The sequence below is a fragment of the Rattus norvegicus genome, chromosome 2, assembly GCF_036323735.1.
Source record: "Rattus norvegicus strain BN/NHsdMcwi chromosome 2, GRCr8, whole genome shotgun sequence".
Lineage (NCBI taxonomy): Eukaryota > Metazoa > Chordata > Mammalia > Rodentia > Muridae > Rattus > Rattus norvegicus.
Window position 1 is genome coordinate 119,651,671 of NC_086020.1, and position 8,837 is coordinate 119,660,507.

The 8,837-nt window shown below is 45.8% G+C and overlaps 1 long non-coding RNA gene across 14 annotated transcripts in view; it reads left to right on the forward strand.

The window, feature by feature from the left end:
- LOC120100803 (uncharacterized) overlaps positions 1–8,837 on the forward strand; it is a 42,016-nt gene that overhangs the window by 6,798 nt on the left and 26,381 nt on the right. For 7 of the 14 annotated variants that reach the window (XR_005500889.2, XR_010064251.1, XR_005500896.2 and 4 more), the window contains 2 exons: positions 5,917–6,024; positions 6,657–6,773. This is a non-coding gene — a long non-coding RNA (uncharacterized LOC120100803). Of the gene's footprint in view, positions 1–5,890; positions 6,025–6,656; positions 6,774–8,634; positions 8,832–8,837 lie in introns of all 14 variants that reach the window. The other 7 variants (XR_005500882.2, XR_005500884.2, XR_005500886.2 and 4 more) reach the window with 2 other exon arrangements.

Sequence of the window (8,837 nt, forward strand, 5' to 3'; positions counted from 1 at the left end):
ATCTCTCTATTGCCCTTCCCCTTCTCCTTAGAGGAGAGGTATGATTTGTTTTTATTTTCATTAAAATAAAGTTACATATATTTCCCCCTCCCTTTCTTCCTTCTAGCCTCTCCTTTTCCCACAGGGGATATTCTGCCATTTGAAACCAATATAATCTATTAAGCATATTTCCTCAAGGCAATCTTCCAACCCCTTGCATGCTCTGCCTCCACATTCCCTCTCAAAAGAAAGTCTTTTTTTAAACACACACGCACACTCACACACACATACACACACTCACACACACACTCTCAGACACACACACCACACAGACACACACATACACACTCAAACACACACCACATACACACAGACATACAGACTCAAACATATACCACACACACACCACACATACCCCACATACCACACACACACACACACACACCACACACATGTACACACATAGACACACACACATACATAGATACCAAACACACACACCACACATACATACATATATACACACACAGAGACACACATACACACACATACCACACACACAGACACATACACAGACACACACAGACAGACACACACACCACAAGACACAGGCACCCCCCCATAAACATCCCCCCACATACATACATACATACATACATACATACACACACAGACACAAACACATATACACACATACACACACCACATACACCACATGCACACCACAGACACAGACACAGACACAGACACAGACACAGACACAGACACAGACACACAGACACAGACACAGACACACACACACAATCCTGAATCCACCCAATGTTGTTTGAGCACATGATTTCAGAGCTGACAATGGACAACCGTCTTGGGAACTCATGTCAACAGCAGTCACCAGTTACCCCTGTCTAGGGCAGGGCACCATGAGATGTCCTCCTTCCATGGTTGCATGTCTATTAGTGTGGTTGTTGTTCTGGTCTTGCTTAGGCAGCCATGTTACTGTGTGTGGCTGTTGCTTCCCTGTCACTTCTAAGACTTACAATTACACGGAAGACTTTCAGGTCCTCCAGCTCTATAGTCTTTCTGACCCCCCGCCCCCTTCTGAAATGTTCCAGGAGCCTTGGGAACAGGAGTTGAGTTGTAGATGCACCCACTGGGGATGGACACCCCAAAATCAGTTGTTCTTTGTAGTCTGATCAGTGGTGGGATTCAGTTCTTTGCTGCAAAGAGAACTTCTTTGATGAGGGGTAAGTTTTTACAACATTAAGTAAAGCTGTTTTATGAGCTTTTGGTCTGTAAGTATGATTTATTTTTAATTGACACTCTATGGAGTACACACAAACACACACACACAGCGCAATGATTAATCTGAGTGATTAGCAGGTCCTTCAGCATGGACATTTATTTCATAATCATCTCTACCAGCTACTTGAGAACATTCAATTAAGGCCTGTTCTCTAGAGCATATATTTCTCCCATCCATTTGCACCCTTGAGCCCAAGACTCATCCTCTGTCTACTCCTCCCCATCGTGCCTTGCAGGCTCTCCTCCCCATCATGCCTTGCAGGCTCTCCTCCCCATCATGCCTTGCAGGCTCTCCTCCCCATCATGCCTTGCAGGCTCTCCTCCCCATCATGCCTTGCAGGCTCTCCTCCCCATCATGCCTTGCAGGCTCAGTGGTAACCACAGACCATCATTTTGGCTTCCATGTTAGTGAGAGCGCAGCTCACAGATGTCATGGGGCTCTTTGTGTGTGACTGAGCTCAAGGCTATGTTACTCCTATCACTGGAGACGGGTGGCTGTGACTGCTTCAAGGCCACCCCTGATCACAGCATATCACCCTATAGCACTTAACCCATGAGGGTCTTAAGGTGGGCGAAATCTGATGTCCTAAGGCAGGTGAGGCAGGAGGATTGTTCCAAGTTTGAGGCTATCCAGTTTAAGTCCCTGGCTTAAAAAGCAGAAACTTTTAGAGCCAGATGCTGCATGATTTTATCCTTTCATTTTTAGAAATGGACAGTGAATATCCTGTCATTATAAAGAAGGCAGAAAGGAGCAGATCTTTTGGTTTGTTTTGTCTTTTGCTTTTCTTAAGATAAGATGGGGTCTCTCTTGGTTCTCTAGGTTGGCCCTGGATATCTAGGCTCAGTGATGACATCTTAGTCTCACAGGCCGTTAGCTAGGACTGTGGGCACTCACTTTACCCAGCTAGACAGGTGGTTTTTATTTTTCAAGGTTTACTTGGTAGCCAAGGCTTGCCTAGAGTTAACTACGTAGATTAAACTGCCTCTGTCTCTGGGACAAAATGCTGAGATTATAGGCAAGAACCACCATGCCTGACCATATCAGACTTTAATTAATCAGTAGTTGTTTGGCCTGCATGTGTCTGTGTGCCATGTGTATGCCTGGTGCCCAAGGAGGCCAGAAGAGAATGTCAGCTCTCCAGGATGGTTGTGAACTGCCCTGCGGGTTCTGGGTACCAAACCTAGGACTTCTGGAAGCACAAGAAAGTGCTTTTAAAATGGAGTCATCTCTCCAGCCCCAGATGTGATTTTATAATAATTGAGTTCTGTTGGGTGAGATTTCAGGGGAGGGTGTGAGGAATATACTTGGAATATCTTGAACTTCTCCTCTGACCATGCATTGGCTGGTCCTTTTGACTTAGCAGACCGAGGTTGCTCTGAGGGCTTGTGGGTGACTGCCATCCTAGAAAATGTGGGGAAAGGAGTTGTGCCTGGCAGGTGAGAGCACAGCTCACGGATGTCCCAAGTCTCTGGGTGAGCCTGCATCCTGGAAGCTTTTCTGAGTGAACATTTCGAAGAGAAATTATCCCTGCTGTAGTTATGCTGTCCTTTCCCAGAGGGAAGGTCCTCTGCCAATTGAATGAATACAATCCATGAGACATACGTCCTCATCAGCCAGAATCCCGGAACCACAGTGCTTGCACCGTGTATGGCTGCCGACACCTGCTAATGATGTTTGCCCTGGGGGGGCGTGGGTTAAGTCATATCCTACGTGGGGAACCTGAGTCCAGCTGTGGTGGGCCAGTACCTTTGAGAACTGAAGGATGGAAGGGCAGCTTGTAGCCCATTTTAATCCTAACAAGAAGGCTGCAAGTTTGGGAATTATAAAAATGTATGTTTATGCATACATTTTTCATCTACTTCATCTACTGTGGGGTCCTCTGTGAGACATACATGAATTTTACACACATGTGTAGCATACAGGGCATGCTACCTTGTTGGATTTTTCTAAGGTCTGGCTGCCAGTGGTCATTTTTGATAATTTTTCATTCTCTGCATTCCCTGTACCCTTCTCTTGCATATCCAGAAAACAATTCTGGGCATTGGGAATTGTTGCTGGACACACGAGTGTCCCTTGCGATGAGAGCTGGGACCCTGGAAGTGGATGGCTATGTGGTTTTCGGTAAAACACACTCCTGTGTGCTTTGTTTTTTTGCCGAGAGCTGTTAACTTCATGCCTTGCTCTTTTTGCCTCTCTCATGCACAGATAGATCTAATGAGAGCTTGTCTGTAATGTTGTTGGAACATTTTTGGAGAGCCCTTGACAGCAGCTACTAAAAATGTAAAGGTTCTTACCTTTTGACCCTGTAACTTCTGCTACGTGGCACAGGAACAGCGCTGAGATCTGTAAGCGGCAATTCTTTTACGCCGCACTCCACACTTATTCTATAGAACCACAACTTTCCGAGGCAGCCTAGAAAGGATGACTTATGTGTCTTCTAAATCTTAAAAAAAAACTTCTATGGAGGTTAATTTCCAGGGCATAGATAAATGCACAGGCAGCTTAGAGATGAGTGTCGTGATTGAGGGAAGAGATGGTTTTAAACAAAGGCAAATTAGCAGAAATATAAGCCAACTAAGACATAGGTTAGCCTTTTGAAGGTGAAAATCACCAGGGGAGTAGTGTGGTGGGTTAAGGCCGCAGCGTGGAGCACTGTGCGCTCTTACTGGGTGAGGAAGCATGAGGAGGACCTGTGCCCGGTGCATCACCTGCTCCCTCAGCCTTTCTCTCGCCCCTCCTGACCTCTCAGCAATACTCCTCAGAGGTGTTCCAGGACTGGCTCTCTTTCCTTCACTTCCACTCCTACACTGGAAGAGGGTCCTGCCTCTCCTTTCCCAGGCTCCAGCCTTCCTGCCCTCCCACTGGTGCTGCTGTCTCTATCACTGATGACCCCTTCCTCATTTTAGATCCCAACCTTCCATGTGTGAGACTTTGTGATTACTATATCCCCTCTGGGCAGTTAAAAAAAAAAAGAATTCATTTGTAGTTGAAACCCAGAAAACAGACCTTGTTTGACCTTCTAGTGATGACCACTGTTTTATCAATCACCCTGTCCTCCCCTGCCTGCCGACTCTATAAGGCTGAGAGGGTCTCACTGTTTAATCCTGGCTGGCCTTGAACTCTACGTAGACCAGGCTGCTCTGGAATTCACAGAGATCCGCCATTGTCTCCTGCCTTCCTGTTGATTATGTTTTCTTCTGGGTTCTTCATGAACATGTCCCAAAACACCAATCTATTTGTACTTAACACTTCTTATAAGGATCTCCCTTCCTAATGCAAATAGTGGGAGGCCCTGTGTAGTACCTGGCTTTGTACCTTTTTCAGCCGGTGAGTGAAGACAGCTGGCCTTCCTAGATACGCGAGTGTCTCTTGGCATCTAGCAGGGCCTGTGTTTTAATGAAGTACTGTTTGCTTCTTAAAGGGGCTACTTCTCTTTCATTTTTCAGCTTATTCACATTGAGGAGTTAGGCTAACAATCGGGAGTTAGCACCCAAACTCTGGAGGATTGTCTGGAATAGTCAGGCTTTATTCTTGCACATTCCTGACACACTTCCTGTCTTAGGAATTCCTAACTCTTGGTTCACTTAGCCACTCTTCGTCTCTGTAGCATTGGACCGACACTCACGCTCTTGAACACTCTGTCAGTGCCTGGTTTGTCTGCTTCTTTCATTAGGTGGTGAATCCTAATGATGAAGGAGATGGACCTAAGTAGCTCTCACCCAGGTGTAGAACACACATGAACACATGAATAGGACACATTCATGAGTAAGCTCTCCTGCTGAACAGCTGACAGACAAGACTGTTTGAAGCGCACTGTGTTGGGGTGGCTATGGGAGCTCAAATGATCCCTTGTATTTGGGGTGATGCCGTGAGCAGAGTCAGTCCTACAGACAGAAGACAAGCCGTTTCATTTTGATGTGATGATTCGAAGGTTTAATGGAACATGCTGTTGGCCATGAGATATGTGATATGGGGGCTTCAGCTCTCCAGAGAAATAATTCAGACTTGTCAAGTCCTTTGAACACTTGGTTGTTTAAAAGTTGTAGGATGGGAGACAGGTATATTGTTTTGGGGTCCAAAAGGAGGAAAAGGCAAATGGAATCGGGGTCATCGAGTTGAGGGCAGAGGGTTAAAGTCTGGATTTAACAAATGTGTGGCTCCTGGTGATGTTGGTGGCACCGAGTTCAGCATATTGGTGCCATAATGTGACTCAGGATTAAATGGCAGAGGAGCCTTTCAAGAGGTGACAGAAAAGTTAAGTCAAGACGGGGAGACTTGGAATTTCCTTCCAAGTAACAGGTAGAAAGTTGGGACCCTATAGGAAAGTAAAAGCCACAGTCCTGTCGTGATAGTCAGGAGCTGCTGTTGGTTGTTACCGGCCTTTCTCGACTGTTCCATACGCTTTAACTGTGAGGACTAAATGAGCGAGCTCGGTTCTGCCTTTGCATTGCAGGATTTGGCTCCAGCATCTGCCCCAAATTAATTGCCACGGTTGATTTGGCTGATGTAATTGGCGAGACCCTGTCTCCTCACTGCTCCCTGGGTACTTCTCCATATGGAGTTATTTAATTAGACAGAAATAAAACTCCTCATTCATTCATTCAACAGAGATTTATTACTTGTCCATGCTGTAGACTGTGCTTGCTGCCGAGGGGCGGGGCAGCCCTGCGACAGACATGGCACCCTTCATGCTGAAGTGGCCTGCTTTACAGAGGGCTTCACCCCCACCTGCGTAGTTACAGGTACTGAACGTTCCCCCCCACCCTGCCCCCCGTTTTCAACATGGGCCCTCTTCCAGTATTTGTACAACTTCTCCCTTGGTGATATTTGCCCTGGACATTAAAAACTGCTACAGAAATGGATCCCTTCATGGCTGTATATAAATTTTCTTTCCCAGTCACAATAGTACCAAAGATATCTTTAAAATTAAGCTCCCTCCTTATCTTACATATTTCAAACAAAGAAAAACAACCCCTGCGCCCTGATTCCCAAGGTTTATTGGGTCTATGATCTGAACGTCTAAAATCCACTTCAATGCCTGTTGTCATTGCTTTCCAGAAAGTTCCTGCTAATTTAAACATAGCGATCCTGTTTGAAGTTGCCCTCCTCCCACCATAGGATCAGTTGTTTATTTGCTGAGTTGCCTGAACCAGTACAAAGGGAAAAGCTGAAAGTCTAAAAGACACAAGGGTTCTGGGAAGTAGCGTGGTGGGCTCTGGAGAAGATGGCAAAGGTTGGGTGTATTGAGACAGGGAGCCTTTCTGCTGAGGCAGTCACCACAGAGGGTACGCCATAGCGCCAGCAGGGTGCTACACAGTGCTCATGTGTATGCGCGGCGAGGGTTTCTGTGGCTTATGGATCCGTTTCCTTACAGGGCAGAAAAGAAACTCATTTTGGGAGAGAAGAGTGGGATAGGAGGAGGTGGCCACGAAGCCTGAAGCAGAAAGACACAGATGCCCAGACAGTGAAACGCCACATGTTGCTGGTGACGGTAAGTAGGCACTTGATCTGTGTCCCTGGAACTCTGTTTGAGGACTCAGTGAAATCGAGAATTCACAATTATTTGATTAATTTGATGAATGTTCCAAATTAGGAACTCCAGGTCAGGGTTTGTTTCCGACCTAAATTATACAGTGCAGTTGTCTACAGTGATCAAATTAACCAGCTGATTGCCAAATCCCCCTTTCTCTCCATCCCCTGTGGACGCAGCCTAAAGAACTAATAGCTCACTGGACTCTGCCCCAGTCTATTTTGGGATAATTGATGCCTTTGTGCTCCCATCCCTGCAGCTTGGTATCAAACACTGCTGCTTTGTGCAGAACATGTCAGTTGGCGATTTATTACCCCAAAATGCACTCTTTCTCCTGCAAAAGCTTATCAATTGGAACATTGGAGGCAATTTTCCAAATTCCCTCAGGAAAATCCTATTTTATTGCTATGGGAAATATTTGATTCTTTGTGGAAAACATTTTCTTCCTAAAATGAATCCATTTGGGGTTTGGGATACTCAGTGACTTTTCATGTCCCCCACCATTACTTCCCGGCGTGTCTGTGTTCACGGGAACTCGTCCTAAATGACAAGGATCAACGATCATCACTTCATAAGGAACGAGTTACAGCGAAGTGAGGCCAGGGGACGCTCATTCTTCACCATAGACGTCTCTCTCTCCTAAGTCAGTCACTGCTACAGTTGAGGCTTGGAGAATATGCAGGTGGTCCCTGAATTAACTCAGGTCTCAGGCTTTAGGAACTCATCTTGATGCTTCTTCAAGTCTCCTCTATATGTTCTCTTGTGTATGTGAATGTCTGTGTGCAGATGAATATAGGTGTATGTGCATACACATGTATCTATCTGTGTGTCTGCATACACATAGAGACCAGAGGTCAACTTTGGCTCTCATTACATTCAATTTATTTATTTATTTATTTATTTATTTATTTATTTATTTATTTATTTATTTATTCATTCATTTATTTATAAAGAGAGATTCTCCGCCAGCCTGGGGTTTACTCGTTGCGTTAGGCTGATTAATCTGTGAACCCCAGGGGCCCGTCTGCCTCAACAGCTCTGTATTGTAAGCATGTACCATTCTGCATGGTTTTCACACGGGTGTCTGAGACTGAACTCACGACACCTGGTGAGACGCTATGCTATGCTCTTAAGCTACACTTTAACAGCATTTACCTGCATATTGAAAAGAAAGAAGCAAGCTAGTTCATACCAACTTTGTCTCTCCCCCGGCCTCACTCTCCAAGACTCTGCTGGCTCCAGACTCTCTTAAAGAGCTGACTTCCTGTTTTAGTTTGCCAGCCGACCACTCTAGTGGGAACGCTGCTTCAGTTTGGTTATGGCTCAAACTCAAGTGCACGCTGATATTTGCACACTTGTGTCCAAGTTGCTTTGGCGTGGGAGATTTGTCAAGTGCTCATACAGTGGCTACATTTTAAAAAAGGCAGAATGTGTTCTTTTGCTCTTGGCTTTTGGTTTGGTTCCTGGTTCAAGTCTGAGGATAACAAGCTGGAATTGGCCTGGCTGCTCCATTGGTTCAGAGGAGGGCTGGCACGCAGGACTCAGGATGCTTAGGGAAGCTGCGCTTCCTGGTTTTGAACCCCCCCCCCCCCCACTCCAGGAAAGGAAAACTTCAAGGCAGAGGAGCCCAGATCCCAAGATTTGTTTTCGTTTTCCTTTGTGGTGTGTCTTATTTTGTGGCAATGTCTCCCTGCATGGTTTGGGCTGCTTCTTGAGATGCTTCTGATGCTCTTGCCTCAGCCTTCCAAACACTGAGCTTAGGACACATGGTCACTTCACCTGCTTAGTTTTCATTCTCCTTTAAAAATTTTATTTATTTTAGAAACTAAAAAACTTAGAAAGCCAAGATGTTGACTCTTGCTATCTGATGCATACCTATGGCCTGGGTGTCAGCTGCACTTGGTGTACAGTTTCCTGTGCCCCACATCTCAGGAACAAAGGACAGGACCAAGCCTCCATGAGAGAACCAGGGTGTTATAGTCATCTGGGGGCGAGACAAAGAGGCTGGATACAAGGAAGGTGCAG